Below are 17,879 nucleotides of genomic sequence, written 5' to 3'. Positions count from 1 at the left end.
ATGAAGGTTATAGTCAGTGACATCTAAAATCTAGGTTAAAACAGAAAATTCAAATATCAGGAATTATTTTGCAATACTTATTTAGATTTTTTATTGAGATTTTTCAGCTAGCATCTAGGGATTTTTTGTTTTTGTTCTTAGACACAGAAAGACTCTAAAGTTAAAATCAACATAATTGAATACTTAGCTCTCTCAAAACAGAGAAACAAACAAAATCTCATAGCCAACTGTGATATTGTGATTTATAAAATATATATATATTTGATCATTCAGATGGCCAAAATGTATTTCTCATATATATTTGGTCTTCATTCACAGTTCCTGGCTCACAGTTCCCAAAACCCTGGAATTCCCTAAGCTGTAAGAGTAATGGGAGCATCTTTTGTTATATTTGGTCTCTTATTCTCAGGCCCTGAAATTGCTTCAGAGCCATAAAGCTGAAAAAGGTATCTTGTTATTCACACAAACTCCTATTCTACCACAATTTATGTTAATAAAGGTGACTTCAGGAGCACCTAAGACTGGAACTGTTGCCAAGGGAACCAATTATGGCCAGAGGGGTGGAACTTTTAGTTCCCCCCTGATTTCTGCGGAGGTGGAAGGGCTAAAGGCTGAATCAATCACGAACAGCCAATGAGTTATCAATCATGACCATGTAACGAAGCCTCCATAAAAACCCAAAAGAAGGGAATTCAGAGAGTTTCCAAGTTCGGGAGCCAGAATGAGTCCACATGCCATCAATGCCAGGAGCCAAGCTCCAAGACAGAAGATCCTTTGCTCAGGACTCACCCATGTATCTCTTCACCTGGTTGTTGATTCATATACTTTAATATCTTTTGTAATAAATTAGTAATCAGGTAAGTAAAATGTTTTTCTGGCTTCTGTGAACTGTTCTAGAAAATCATCAAAACCCAAGGAATGGGTTATGGGAACCTCTGATTTATAGCCGGTTGTTTGGAAGTGCAGGTAACAACGTGGGCTTGCAAATGGCGACTAAAGTGGAAGGCAGGGGCGCCTGGGTGGCGTAGTCGGTTAAGCGTCCGACTTCAGCCAGGTCACGATCTCGCGGTCCGTGAGTTCGAGCCCCGCGTCAGGCTCTGGGCTGATGGCTTGGAGCCTGGAGCCTGTTTCCAATTCTGTGTCTCCCTCTCTCTCTGCCCCTCCCCCATTCATGCTCTGTCTCTCTCTGTCCCAAAAATAAATTTAAAAAAACCTTGAAAAAAAAAATTTTAAGTGGAAGGCATCTTGTGGGACTGAGCCCTTTACCTGTGGAATCTGATGCTATCTCCAGGTATTCCTGTATTCTAGAAACAATCCCACCCCAAATTGGAAGTCTGGTAACAAGATACCTCTTTCAGAAGTATTGTATGTTGCCCAATAAGACGCATAATTGTATGTGACATAGAATCTTAAGCTTTTCCTAAGAGTTTGTTCTGTATGGGGTCTATGAAGAGATTTATGTAAACTAAGGGCTGTATTTTTCATGTCCTAATCATTCCAGAACCAAGAATCCCAGGATCCCACACCTACCCAAAGAAACTAAATGTACATCAGGACTATTCTGTAACGCTAGCATGATTCCCTTGACAGAGCTCTAAACCTAAAACCATATATGTGTTTCCTAGGGCTTCCATGACAAATTACTACAAACTCTGTAGCAAAACAACAGAAATTAGTTATTTCACTGTTCTGGGGGCTAGAAGTCCAAAATCAAGGTGTTGTTCTCTCTGAAGGCTCTAAGGGAGAAAACTTCTTGGTCTCTTCCAAATTCTAATGGATCCAAGAATCCCTTAGCTTGTGGCTACATAACTCCAATCTCTGCCTCCCTTTTTCCATGCCCTTCTCCTCACCTTTGATCATGTCTCTCTTCTGTGTGTCTCTTATAAAAGGGACCCTTGACACTGGATTTAGAGCCCATTCACATAATGTGGATGATTTCATCTTCAAATCCTTAACTTAATTACATCTGAAAATCTCTTTTTCCAAGTAAGATCACATTCACAGATTCTAGGGACTAGAATGTGGACATATTTTTTGGAGAGCAGCAGCATTCAACCCAATACAACCCGTTCTCTGCCCCCTAAAATTCACATCTGTCTCACATGTAAAATATATTCACTCTATCCCAACATCCTCCAAAGTCTCAACTCATTATAGCATCAATTCTAAGTCCCAAACCTCATCTAAATATCATCAGCTTAAAAGTCCCAAATCTCATCGTCTACATCAAGTATGAGTTACATTCTGAATATGATCCATCCTGGGACAAAATTTCTTTCTGTGGACATGTAAAACAAGAGAAGAAGTTATTTGTATTTTAAAATACAATGGTGGGGGGAACCTGGGTGGCTAAGCTGGTTAAGTCTCTGACTCTTGATTTCAGCTCATGATCTCACAGTTCATGGGATCAAGGCCTGACCTGGGCTCTGTGCTACAGCGTGGGGCCTGCTTGAGATTCTCTCTCTTGCTCTCTCTCTCTGCCCGTCCTCACACATATGAGGCTCTCTCTCCCCCCAAGATAAATAAATAAACTTATAAAATAATAAAATTAAAATAAAATAAAATAAAATAAAATAAAATAAAATAAAATAAAATAAAATAAAATGGTGGGATAGGCATAAACATTAGACATAGACAGGATAGACATTCCCATTCCCTAAGGGAGTAAGAGAGTCATTGCAAGGAATAAAGGGGTCACTAGTCCCAGGTAAGTTTGAAATACATAATGAAAAATTCTGTTAAGTTTTAAGGGCTGTGAATAATACCCTGTCTTAATGCTCTGCTCACTAAGACTCCATAGGCTTCTGTACAACCAACCTGCAGTGGCTCTACCCTTGGAATCATTATTACTTTTTCCTGAAGGGTAGCATATGTTTGCAGTTGCAATTTCCTGCTTGAGTAATTTTGGAAGCCCAACAGCTTTCTCTCATTATGTCCTGTTTCTGTCCCTTTCAGTCCAAGTTAGCAGTGTTCCTGCTGATATAAGATTCTCAAAAGACATGTGAGTCTCTCATGTATGTCACAGGGTCTACAGTATTAGATATTTCCTGGATAACCCCATCACTCCTGCCTTCTACTCAGATGATTGAGTGGATCCATGAGTTACACCCTAATTGTTTCAGCAAGTTAATCCAGCCATACACTCGGTCTTCTCTCTCCAGAACACACTTTCTTGATAGTGAATTTCCTAATGTTAGCATCCTTTGAAATCTGGATAGACCAAGAACTTCCAAAATCAAGTGCTGGCTCCTTTTTCCTCACAGCTTCTTCCTTAATTTATCTCTTTCCTCTAGCATTATACTAAGCAGAAAGAAAATACCAGCCTGCATCTTCAGTACTTTGCTTGGAAACTCTTCTGCAACATATTCAATTACATCATTTACAATTTCTGTTTTCTCCACAACTGTAGAGCACAATGCAGCCAAGTTTTATACCACTATATAACAATTCCTCCAGTTAGATATAAAATTCCTTCAGTTTCCAATAATGTGTTCCTCTTTTCCTTCTGAATCTTAACCAGAATTGCCTTTTCGACCAACTGTCTCCTCAAGGCAATCTAGATTTTTCTACTATGTGCTCAAATTTCTTCTAGCCACTACCCATTACCCAGTTGTTATATACCCAGAGATGGCCTCTGTGCATTGTCTTCTATGTTGTTTACTTCTTAACAGCAGACTGTGACTCATTAACTCAAAATCCCACCAGTGTCAAACTCAAATTTTCACACAACCAACTGTTCTAAACTTACCCCAAATAAGCAGATTTTTTAGCTATGTATAGCTTGCCTGCTTTGCTACCCCATACAATTACATACATGTATTAGCCACAGACAAGATAAAGACCCTAAAGTGCTGAAACTCTTCAGAACTCTCTGACCTAGAGAATCCTTCTGTTGGGCTGCTGAATGACCTCACCTCTCCTACCTGCCAACCCTTACAAGTTCCCTTGCCCTTTTCCAAGTGATGGCCCTCACCTGTGGCCTCTGGACAGTCTCATGCTCAAACTCACCAAAGTGTTGCCCAAATAAAGGCTGTTTATTAATCCAAGTTATATTTTTTCTTTTATCAAGCATGCTTTTGACATTATGATTAAGAACGCTTTGCTAAATGCCACATCATGAGGATTTGCTTCTATATTTCTTCTACAAGCTTTATAGTTTTTGGCTTTACATGTAGAGCTGATCTATTTGCATGAATATTGGTATAAAGTGCGAAATTTAGTTGTTTTCTTTTGGAAAGGTTTTTGGGGTTTTTTTTGTTTTTTGGAGTTTTTTGGGGATATGAACATCCAATTGTTCCAACGCTATTTGTCGATACAACTGTTCTTTCCCTATTTAATAATTTTTATACTTTTGCCAAAAATCAAATGGTTTTATTTCTATGGGTCTATTTCTGTATTCTCTATCCCGTTCTTTTTGTCTGTTCTTTTGCCAATACCACACTGTCTTGATTGCTGTAGCTTCATAGTAAGTCTAGAATTCAGGTAATATAAATTCTCTAAATTTATTCTTCTTTTTCAAAATTGTTTTAGCTACTCTATTCCCTTTGTCTTTCCATATAAATTTTGTAATCTAGTCTATATCTACAAAATATCCCCCTGTAATTTTGATAACTGTGTTATATCTATACATACATTTAGGAACAATTGACAATTTTCTTATATTGAGTATTTCAATCTATAAGTAAGGCATATCTCTCTATTATTTAAATTTTCTCTGATTTTTTTGGTCAGCATTTTTGTTTTTAGCATATAAATACTACACAGTTTGGTTAGATTTATTCATAGGCATTTCCCCTTTTTGTCAGAAACTTCTTTAAGTTTAAAAAAAAATTTAGTATCTAATAGTTCATTGGCAACATGCACAATGATTGTTTTGTGTACTGACCTTGTGAAGTTGTGTTCAGTGACCTTGCTTGACTCATACATTTGTCCTAAAATTTTAAAAACAAATTCCTGGAAATTATTTACGTTGGAAATAATGTCACCTACAAACAGGGACAGTTTATTTCTTCCTTTCCATCCCAAACATCTTTAATTTCTTTTGCCTGCCTTAGTGAAATGGCTAGGACTGCCAGGATGATTTTCAATAATAATAATGAAAGTGGACATTTCTGCCTTTTACCAGTCATAGGAAACATTTAAGCGCAGCTCTATCTTCCCATGGGTCCTGTTCCTGTACTTTAATAAAGCCATTCTTTTTGCACCAAAAATATCTCAACAATTCTTTCTTGACAGTTCATTTCCAGACCCTAAGCCACATCAAATCACATTATTTTGGTGCCCAACATGCAGCCTGAGTCTTCTCATCTGGACTCCGACCCTCAGTGCAAACTTGGAATATAGTGTGACTGCTAACATGCCTTCTCATTGCCGTGAATCTGTGGAAGACCTCAAACTTCTCTTCAAATGACAATGAAGGACTAGAGCACATCACTTGGCACATGGGAGCTCTTAATAAGTACACACTCAAAGACCTAAATTACACTCAAAATAGCACTTCCCTATTAAATACTAAAGTAACACAAATGCTTAATGCAGTTTTTATAAAATAAAATGGCATTAGATATTTTAACTGCTGCACAAGGTGGAACATGTGCTATCATAAAAACAGAATGCTGTGTATATATTCCAGATTATCACAAAAACGTACAGGATTGTTAAAAGATATAAATACTCCAATTGGTGCTTTATATGATCGATTTGTCTCTCTCTCTCCCTCTCTGTCTGTCTCTGTCTCTGTTCTTTAGTGATTAGTTAAACTCCTGGAGTGGAGGAAAATTTTGGTCAATGATGAAAGGCTTTTTTTTTTTATTGGGCTTTATTTTCCGCATAATATTATGAGGAATAATAATAATATTAACCTTATATTGTTTTCTTTTCCAGTGTCTCCCTGCCTGGTGCCTAGACTACTTCACTGCATTTGGTAACTCCTATATATAAAAATTCCCCAACTGACCAATGTTGAGCCATAGGTAGGGACAACTCCATGCCCCTACTCAGCAGGAAGAAGTTAGAGAAGATAAGACTTTCCACTCTCAACAACCTTGAAGATTTAAGAGTCAAAATTGTTCAGAGGGGACTGACGTGGAGAACAAAGGCAAAAGAAAATGTAGATAAAATGAAATCTCCTTACAACTTGCAGCCCATTGACAAATACTTGAGACAGGCAGAGTATGACATTCCTCCAGGAACTCCCAACTATCTCAATGCCTTCCTAGAGGGGAAAAAAAACAACAATAAAAAAACACCTTAACTTGACAATAGTCAGCTATACTATAAGTCTTCTTTAACATATGAAAATCTTTTTGGAAACTTCCTTTATCTCTACCCCTCCCAACTTAAAAATATAAAACCAATCACTCCTCACAATCCCAGTGCTGCTCTTTCTGTCCAGGGGTCCTGTCCTTGTACTTTAATAAAACTACCTTTTTTGTATCAAAAAAAAAAAAATCATAGGAAACATTCTATCACCAGCAAGTACAATATTAGCTGCAGATTCTTTGTAGTTGTCTTTTATGAAAAGTTCTCTATTTCCAGCTTGCAAAGAATTTTTATCAAAAATGGATGTTGAATTTTATCAAATACTACGTAAGGATCAAGTGACACAATTATGTGGATTTTTCTTTGTGAAATTGTTAACAGGGTAGATTAAGTTGATTAACTTTCAAATATTGAACCAGCCTTGCATTTCTTGGATAAATCCCATTTTTCTTTAGTGTCACTTTCATTTTCTGGATGGTTGGATTCAACGTAATAATATTTTACTGGGGACTTTGTGTCTGTTCTTGAGACCTATTGATCTGTGAAATATTTCGGTTTGGTTTTTTCCCATATTTGTCTTGGTTTCAGAACATTGTCTCATAAAATTAATTGTGATATATTTCCCTCTCCTTTATTTTCGGAAATAAATTGTGTAGAATTACTGTTAAGTCTCCTTTAAACATTTAGCACATTCACCAGTTAAGCCATGTAAGCATGGAGATTTCTTTTTCAGAAAGATTGTTTTTGTTTGTTTGTTACTATGATTTCAGCTTCTTTAATAGTTATAGTACTGTTCAGGCTATCTATTCCATCTTGGGTGAGTTTTGGTAGTTTGTGGTTGTCACAGAATTGGCATTCATCTAATCTCATAGATTTGTCCATCGTTTTATAGTCAGCCTTTTCCTTCTCAGTCTTGCTAGAGGCTTCTCAATTTTATTAATCTTTTCAAAGAACCAGCTTGTGTTTTCATTGATTATAATTTCTATTTATTTTTTAAATTTCTTTTATTTCTATTTTTATCTTTCTTATTTTCTTCTCCTTCTTTTGGGTTTATTTTCCCTTTTCTAGTTTAAAGTAGAAGCTTAGACTATTGATTTGAGACTTTAATCTTTTTTAATGTAAGCATCTAATGTTATAAATTTCCTCCTAAGTACTTTAACTCTGTCCCATAAATCTTGTTATGCATTTTTATTTACCTTCATTTCAAAATATTTTCTAATTTCTCTTAAAATTCCCAATTTGATGCATGGACTATTTAGAAATGTGTTTAAATTATAAGTGTCTGGAAATTTTCCTATTTGTTTCTTGCTTACTATCTTTCTGATATCTGGTTTTTCCTTAGTAACCATGTACATATGGAAAGAAGTATTTCTACTGTTGTTTGGATGAGTGTTCCAGAAGTTAAAATTAAGTCCCACTGTTTGATGGTGATGTTCGATTATTCTACACCTTTGTTTATTTTCTTTCTATTCATTCAACTATTACTGTGAGAGGAGTTTTTTAATCTGCAATATAACTGTGTAATTGCTTTCACTTTTGTCATATGTAATATAAAGCACTGTTATTAGGTGGATACAGATTTAAGACTGTATGAATTATTGATAATGTGTCCCTTTTATCATTATGATAAATGATCATTTTTTATCCCTGGTACTTTTTAGCTATGAAATCTATGTGAGCTATTCACATAGTCACTGTAGCTTTCTATTGATTAATGTTTTCAGGTATTATTTTTTATCTTTTTAATTTCAATCTATGTCATTATATTTGCAATGATTGCTTTGTGATAGCATAAATTTGGTTAATGTTTTTTTTTTTCTTATCCATTGTGACCATGTTTGTATTTTCTATTGATGTGTTTAGGCCATTTGCATTTAACGTGATTAGTGATATGTTTGCATTCAGGTCTACCACTTTATTATTTCTTTTTGTTCATTTATCTGTTTTTTTGTTACTCTGTTTTCCCTTTACTGACTTCTTTTGGGTTATGTAAACGTTTTTGGGTATTCATTTCAATTTATCTATTATGTTTCTGACTATCTCTCTTTGCATAGCGTTTTTAGCAACTGCTCTAAGGATATAAGATAACTAGTCATCTTTTCACAGTCTACTTAGAGTGAATATTTCACCAGTTGAAGCAAAATATAGATATATTACCACCACAGGTGTCCCCTTAGTCTCTCCCACAATGAAAATTCCATCAGAAAATGTTTCCTCACTTTCAGTGTGTTGAGTTGTGGTAAGATATACATAAAGTTTACCATCTCAACCCTTTTGAAGTGTACCATTCTGTGGAATTAAGTTCATTCACATTATTGTGCAATCTTTATCTATCATCAGAACTTTTTCATCACCCTCAAATGAAACTCTATACCCCATTAAACTGTAACTTCCCTACCTTCTCCCCCAACTATTCTACATTTCTTCATGAATTTGACTGCTCTAATTAACTCATATAAATAGAGTCCTAGCATATTTGTTCTTTTATGTCTGGTTTATTTCCCTCAGCATAAGTTTGCAAGATTCATCCAGGTTGCAGCTTATATGAGTACATCATTACTTTTTAGGGCTAAATATTATTCCATTCTCTGAATATAAAATAATTTATCCATTTATCAGTTGATGAACATTTGGATTGTTCCCACTTTTTAGCTGTGATGAATAATGCTGCTGGATGACATAACTCTATGTTTAACTTTCTGAGAAACTGTCACATATTTGTTAATACTTGTTATTGTCTGTCTTTTTTTACTAGAGCCACACTAGTGTGTGTGATGTAGCATTTCATTTAAGTTTTCATTTGCATTTCCCCAATGAATAATAATGTTTAGCATCTTTCCATATGATTATTGGCCACTTTCTGTCTTCCTTAGAAAAATGTCTATTCAAATCCTTTGGTCAATCTTTCATTGGGTTATTTAATTTTTTACTACTGAGTAGTAAGAGTTCTTTCTATATGCTAGATATAAGACCCTTATCAGATATACGATTTGCCAATTCGCAACTTATCTATTTTTTTTCCTCTGTTGTTTGTGATTTTGGTGCCATGTCATAGAAACCTTTCCCAAATCCAAGGTCATGAAGATTTTACCCCTATGTTTTTTTCTAACAGTTTTCCAATTTTTGCTCTTACATTTAGGTCTTTGATCTAGTTGGAGTTAAATTTTGTATATGGTGTTACATTATAAGGAATAATTATATTACTTAAAATGAGTTTTTCTGGTGATCAGTCAGGTACAGACACAAAATAAAAGCATAGAGAGATGTATATACTTTAAAGATATTTCTTATACTCACAAAACAGTGAGTGATAAGAGAAAGACATGGCACACCACTCAGGGGGCTATGTGGGAATAGCTCCCAGAGAGCTGGTTTAACCAAGCAGGCTTGTATTTTTCTCTGAACACATGGAATATGGTACCCCATAACCTTCTGGCCTCCACTATTTCTGCTGGGAAGTCAGCTCTTAATCTTATTGAGGTTCTCTGATAAGTGACATGTCATTTTCCTCTTTCTGCCTACAAGATTTTCTCCTTTCCTTTGACTTTCACCGTATTTACTATGATGTGCCGATTATGGGTCTCTTTTCATCTATCCTACTGAAATTCATTGAGTTCCTGGATGTGTAGGTTATTGATTTTCAACAAATTTAGGGATTCTTCAGTTATTATTTATTTTTCTTCCTCTTTCTTCTTCCTTCTGGTGATATTACTACTACTATACACACTTTGGTACACTTAAGTATGGTGTCCCATACTTTTCTCAGGCTCTGTTAATTTTTCTTCCTTCTTTTTTTCTCTCTGTTCATCAGCTTATACACTCTCTATGAATTTATACTGAAGTCTACTAATTATTTCTTCTGCCAGTTCAAATCTACAGTTAGGCCTTTCCAGTGAATTTTTTTATCTCTGTTATTTCACTTTTGAACTACAAAGTTTCCATTTCTTTTTTAAGAAAATTTCTATCTCTTTCCTTATATTATTTGATATAACATTGTCATTATACCTCCCTTTACATTAGTCATGGTTTCCTTCAGTTCTTTGAACATAGCTGTAATGGGTACTTTAAATATTTAAACATTTTAAACATTTTTCTGTTCAATCTGACATCTGGTCATTTTCACAGGCATTTTCAGTTGCCTACTTTTTATCCAGTATATGGGTCATACTTACCTGTTCCTTTTCATGCCTTGTAGTGTTTTAATGGGAACTAAACAGTTTAGACACCTCATTGTAGCAACTCTGGGAATTAGTTCCCTGCCTCAGGTTTGTTGTTATTATCCTCCCTCCCAAACATACACATAGACACACACATACAATATTAAGCCTCTGATGTTTTGTGATTAGGGTGGCACGGCCTATAGTTACTCTGGAATGACAGTGGTACAAGTAAGATTCTCTTCCACATTTTCCTGACCACATCCAGGTGCTAAATTCTAATAATTCCTGGAGTATTGCCCTAATGTTTTCAATAGCGCCCTCACATTTTCTAGAAATTAAAAAAAAAAAAACAGTCCTAAAATTTGTCTGAAACCACAAAAGATCCTGAATAGCCAAAACCATCCTGAGAAAGAAGAACAAAGCAGGAGGCATCACACTTCTTGATTTCAAACTCTATTACCAAGCTATAATGATCAAAACAGTATAGCGACGGCATAAAAACAGACTTATAAACGAATAGAACAGAATATAAACCCATGCATATACTTCATCTAACCTTTGACAACGGTGCCAAGAACACACAATGAAAGACAGTCACTTTAATAAATGATTTTGGCAAAACTGGGTATCCACATGCAAAAGAATGAAATGGACCACAAACTTACACCATTCACAATAATTTCAAAATGGATTAAAGGCTTAACTGTAAGACCTGAAACCTTAAAACCACTTGAAGAAAACATAGGTAAAAAGCTTCCTAACATCAGTCTTGGCAGTGATTTTTTGGATATGATACTAAAAACAAAGGCAAGAAAAGCAAAAATAAACACTGGGGCTATATCAAACTAAAAATCTTCTGTATAGAAAATAATGAAAAGATAAATTAAAAGGCATCTTACGAAGTGGGAGAAAATATTTGCAAACCATCTAGCTGATATTTGATCAATAACCAAAAAGAGAAGGAATTCATCCAACTTAGTAGCAAAAAAATTAATAATCCGATTTAAAAATGAAGAAAAGACCTGAGAAGATAGGTACACAAAAAAAGATGCTTAAGAGGCAAACATATGAAAAGATGCTCAACATCACTAATCATCAGAGAAATTCAAATCAAAACCACAATAAGATATCACCTCACACCCGTTAGCATGGCCATTATCCAAAAAGAAGAAATAACAAGTGTTGGCAAGGATGTGAAGAAAAGGAACCTTTGTATGCTCTTGGTGGGAATGTAAATTGGTATATCCATAATGGAAAACAGTATGGAGGTTCCTCAAAAAATTGAAAATAGAACTACTATAACATTCAGCAATCGTACCTCTAGGTAAATATCCAAAGGAAACCATCAGTATCTTGCAAGATATCTGCACTCCCATGTTCACTGCAGTCTTACTTACAATAACCCAGATATGGAAACAACTAGAGTCTCTGTCAATGGATGAATGGATCAAGAAAATGTGGTACACACACAGACAAAAAAGAAAAAAAAAGGAATATTATTCATCCATCAAAAAGAAGGAAATCCTGCCATTTTTGACATGATGAACCTGGAGGATATTATGCTAAGTGAAATAAACCAGAAGAGAAAGACAAATACTGTATAATTTCACTTAGATAATTTTAAAAAGATCAAACTTGAGGCACCTGCCTGGGTCAACCAGTGGAATGTATAACTCTTGATCTCAGGGTTGTGAGCTTGAGCCCCATGTTGGGTGTAGAGATTACTTTAAAATAAAATCTTTTAAAAAATAAAATAATAAAAAAAGTAAAAAATTAAGAAGGCCAAACTCATAAAATCAGAGACTACAACGGTGGTTGCCAGGGGCTGTTGGCAGCAGGGGTGGGGAGGGCGGGTGTTGCAAGTAGGTGAGAATAAGGAAATAGGGAAATGTTAATCAAAGGATACAAACTTATAAGATGAATAGGTCTTGAGGATGTACTGTACAGCATGGTGACTACAGCTAATAATACTGCATTGTATACTTGGAATTTGTAAGGAGAGTACATCTTAATAAACATTCTCACCTAATTAAGTAAGTATATAAGGTGATAGATGTATTAATTGATTATGGCAATCATTTCACACTGTATATGTATGTCAAATCACCACCTTACATGGCATAAATATATAGAATTTCATTTATCAATTAAAACTCAATAAAGCTGGAAATAAAGGAAAAAAAAAACAGGAGCAGAATTCCTCTACAAACTAATTCAATCATATTGTAGCTCCTTGGAAAGAATAGTTTCTGAGTTCAGTGTTTGATCTCTGTGCCAAACCCAGGAGGACTCCTCCCGACTCTTATTCCCAAGTTCATTCATACAAACTAGCTGGCTTACAGTCTTGGCTATACTAAATCCCCTCCAATTACCTTTTGTCACAACTTATACTGTTGTATTGTTATTGTTGTTTTTAAGCCATCTCTGTGCCCAACATGTGGCTCAAACTCACAATCCTGAGATCATGAGTCACCTGTTCTACTTGCTGAGCCAGAGAGACACCTCACAACCTATACAGTTCTTGAAAGTCACCCTTAGGTTTAAACTTCACTACTCTATTACAAATGAAATCAATTCTTTCAGGAAGAGATAAGTAGCTATCTGCTTCATGACTGGTTCCCCCCCTCCACCCACAAGCAAAATTTCTGAACTAGGTCTCCTGGGGTAGGGCCAATGACAAGCTTCTGAGTGACACCAGGGCCCCATGATTCCCAAAGCACCATACCCAAAGTAGAACCTCTATTCCACAAGTAAGGCTTAGGCAGAAGAAGGAAGTTCTGACCTCCTGACCACACTCACCTGAGACAGGTAAGCTAGGGGCAAGATTAGAAAAGCAGAAATCTTGCTCTTAATTGAAAAAACAAACAAACAAACAAACAAAGAAGCAAAAACAAAAAGAAATCCTCCAGTTCGGATCTGGAGGATAAAGTGAGCGCTATGTTCTTGGTTGCAGCAGTCTGCAGTTGAGTCTATGCCCCACTGAGTTGGTAAGAGGCAGGTAGGAAGTGCTCTTGGTTCAAATACCACAGACTTTAATTGATCCTACCAAATTTTCATAGATTTTCTTGAATAGACCTTTCTTCATTTGCTATTTGCCTTCAGGCAGTCCTTTAAAGGACTATTTTTTGTATATATATAATTTTCACTAGTTTCACTGGGGGATGGTTCAATACAGCTCCCCATTCTGTCATGTCAGAAGTTGGTCTATTTCAGTTACCTGTATTGTTTAGTTGTATATGGTACTTATTAAAGTATTCATGCTTGCTTCTCACTAACTTTTCTAGAGTTAATTTGTTTCTCTCCACTGAAATAATGACTGCTAATTGTTTTCCTAAGTAACGTATTTTTTTTAATTTAGTAATTTAAATTCAAGTTCATTAACATACCACGTAGTACTGGTTTCAGTGATTCATCACTTACATATAACACCTAGTGCTCATGCCACCAAATGCCCTCCTTAATGCCCATCACCCATTTAACCCATCCCTCCACCTACCTCCACTCCAGTAACCCTCAGTTTGTTCTCTGTATTTAAGAGTCTCTTATGGTTTGCCTCCCTGTTTTTTATCGTATTTTTCCTTCACTTCCCCTATGTTCATCCGTTTTGTTTCTTAAATTCCACATATGAGTGAAATCATATGAAATTTGTCTTCCTCTTATTTCAAAACTTATAATACACTGTAGTTCCATCCACATTGTTGCAAATGGCAAGATTTCATTCTTTTTAGTCACCAAGTAATATTTATACCACATCTTCTTTATTCATTCATCAGTCAATGGACATTTGGGCTCTTTCCATAATTTGGCTATTGTTAATAGAGCTGCTACAACATTGGGGTGCATGTACCCCTTTTATTCAGCATTTTTGTATCCTTTGGATAAATATCTAGCAATGCAATTGCTGGGTCATAGGTAGCTCAATTTTTAATTTTTTGAGGAACCTCCATACTGTTTTCCAGAGTGCCTGCATCAGTTTGCATTCAGTGACTGCTAGTTTTATTATCAGTACTCTCAATTTCTCAAACTCTTAGTTTCTAGAAATTCAGAAATGAGGCTTTTGTTTGTTAATATCCAGAGTGAACATTGAAGACTGTGATACTAGTTATAATATTTATCTAAAATTAGGGAAGAAAACAGGTGTCTCTACCACTGTCCTCTTTTATCATTTTATCTCTGGGTTGGTTAATTCAGGTTTAGGAGGAAAGGACAGGGATGGCAAAGTTGGAAAGAGGAAAAGTTACCACAGTCTGAAGTCCACAAAGACTCTGAACTCATGGGGAGAAGTTAGTAGGACTTCCTGTTGCTGTGAGGTTGATATGTTATGAGGTAGTCACCTTTTGCTGAAGCCTGGCTGGCTTCCTTGAAAGTAACAGTCAGCAAGTGACTAACCAGGCCTAGCAAGACTGATCCTGACACAGGAAGCCACAAAATGATGAGAGACCTGGGGATGCCCAAAGGAAGTTCATAGGGCGTACTCTCCAATTATTCTAGGTCTTGGCTTGCAAAGTCTGCCAAGACCTCAGGAAATCTTTCATGAGTGCCAGTAGGAACCTTTCAGCCAAAGTGCTGTGAAAGATGATTCTTAAAAACTTGGATGCTTACGTTTGCAAAGCCTGTTTTTACTCTCAGTTGAAAAAATGTTTGCGGAGAGGGTTCTCCGAGAATCTTATTTATGACTAATAACAACTGTGTGCTGATTATTCTCCATTTGTCTCCTTGAGATTCAGTCTGCATCCTTCTATGCCTAGCTCGAAGTCCTCAGAAGCTGAGCCATGCAGACTCATCACCATGTTCCAACACCTTGCCACCTAGTTTCCTGTTGGGTTTGGCCAATGGAAGATATCAACATGAAACTGGAATGTTTGAGAAGAGAGAGACTGGCATTCTTTCCTGCTTCCTTTTTGCTATACCACTTGCTCTCTGGCAGTAGCTGTATCTCTATCTCACTGGGCCACTCCTTCACAGTTGCAGTCCAGAAACACTAATTTCTCTCCAAAGAGTTTCTTACTAAGCTGTTTCTGTATGCTTCACCATCTCATTTATTCCCATAACTATGCCCACATCTTTTTAAATAGTCTCTTCATTTGGACTGAATTCTGTTTCCTGCTGGGTCTCTAACAATTACTACATTTTAAAACCTATTGGGGTGTCTGGGTGGCTCAGTCACTTGAGCATCTGACTCCTGATTTCAGCTCAAGTCATGATCCCAGTGTCCCAGAGATCCCATGTCCCAGGGATCCCATGTCTCAGGGATCTGGCCCCATGTTGAGCTCCATGTTGAGCATGGAGTTTGCTTAAGATTCTCTCTCTCCCTCTGCCCCTCTCCCCCACTCATGTGCTCTCTCTCATGAAATAATAAAATAAAATAAAATAAAATAAAATAAAATAAAATAAAATAAAATAAAATAAAATAATAAATAAAGCCTATATAAGCCTCACCATAACCTTGCAAGATACTATTATTTCCCATTTATAGATTAGGACATATGATTTAGACAAGTAAAATGCCCAAAGTCACACATCTAGTAAGTATCAGAGTTGGTATTAAAACTCTAGTCCTAACAAAATCCATGTTCCTTTTTCCATTTAAGTTTGTAAACAAATTCTATTTATGGTTTTTTCCAAAGATTAATTTTATTTAAATATAAACAAGGTTTTATATTAACTCTTTTACGAATATATCAATTAAGCTTGAGCCCTTATTCTGAAGCATAATTTAAGTTCACAAATCACTAATTCAAGTACAGTATCCCTAACTGATAAGCTTTAATAACTATAATGAGAACAAAAGACTCTTATTTAAAACAATGATAAAACCTGATAATCTGCTTTTGCCTGGTGCTAATTTTAAGTCTTCTTTGCCTTTGATTTTTTGGCAGACACCCTGCGTTACAACTCCATTACCATTCCTAGTTCCCTTATCCCTATCTTTCTGCACTTTAGAGGCTAATTTCCCCAGACTCCTTTGCGGGTATCTGTAGGCAAGTGACACAGGTCTGGCTAATGAAAAAATGAAAGTTTTTCCTTTACTGATAAAAGGAAAGAACTATTTTTCTCTGCTCCTGTCCCCTTCTTCATGCTTAGAACAATGGTGTGATGTCTGGATAATTATAGCAGTCATGTTGTGACCATGAACCAGTATAAGAATGCCCCAAACATATCATAGTATATACTTACACTAAAAAGAGTACTATAATTTTATATATTATATACAAGTACATATGCAATAAAGACCTGTTAGACTTAACTTAAAAATTTTCATTCCACAAACCCTCAAACCTCTGACTCTTGTTGTTGCTTTATTAAATATTGGGTAGATGAAAAGAATATTCATAAAATAATACATGTCGTAAAGAAAAACAATACACTGACCAGCTAGGTAATTGGCACTCAGACTAAGAAAAAGGACAACCTCAGAGGCAAGCTTTATCCTAGATTTTATGTTTATCTACCTTTTGCCATTTTAATAATCCCTTATGCTTTCTTTTGTTCATCTTTATTCCCTTTGAAAGGCTAGGAATCAAGACCTTTAGAGTTCTTTCTTCATCCATGTTGCTAATATATGAAACACTTTGGTCCCAACACACTGTATGTTATAAATTTTAATGTTTATTTGTTTTTTGAGAGAGAGAGAGAATGGGGAGGGGCAGAGAGCGAGGGAGACGCAGAATCTGAAGCAGGCTCCTGGCTCCGAGCTGTCAGTCCAGAGCCCAACGTGGGGCTTAAACTCACAGACTGAGAGACATGACCTGAAGTTGGACGCTTAACCGACTGAGCCACCCAGGTGTCCCCCAACACACTATATGTTTTAAAATTCAGTAGACAGCCTGACAGCTTCCCTCCCCTCTCAAATTACAAGGCAAAGAGAATGGTGCAACATTAAAAACAGCAGGTTTTAAAGGTTCTCTTTATGTTGGTAACCAAAAGCCTTAGGGAGGACTGAGTTCATCTTTTCAGAGCTGGTTAGATGAACAGAGTACACACAGGATGGGGAGAGGGTCTTACATTTAGGGTTGGGAGGTGGTCTTTGTATTCAGAGAAGAAACTTCAACTTTGAGGTTTCTGAAGGGGTTCCCCGGCCCCTCCCTCCGCTCAGTCCTAGTCAGGCAGACCCCTGCCCGAGCCTCCCTCCTGAGATCCTGCATATGCTTCCTTTGCTAAATGACTCTTCGCACCGTTATCTCCTCACGGGATACATCTGTTGGGTGCCTTGCATCCTCAGCTCCGCTTTCATCTCTTCATATCTCAACACATTGTTTCCTCCAGTCCTGGTGCCAGGGTGGAAGGGAGCCATCCCGCCCGGCCGCGCTCAGGGATTGGCAGCGAATGAATGATTGGCAGCGGGTATCTCTGTCAGGGCTTTGGCATGCTGCAGAGTAGAAGCCCTGTGCTAATGAATGCCATCTACACCTACCAGATGTGCCACTGGGTGACATGCCAGATCTTTTACATAATGCC

The sequence above is a fragment of the Felis catus genome, chromosome B1 (assembly GCF_018350175.1).
Source record: "Felis catus isolate Fca126 chromosome B1, F.catus_Fca126_mat1.0, whole genome shotgun sequence".
Lineage (NCBI taxonomy): Eukaryota > Metazoa > Chordata > Mammalia > Carnivora > Felidae > Felis > Felis catus.
Note: the sequence above shows the minus strand (reverse complement) of the source record.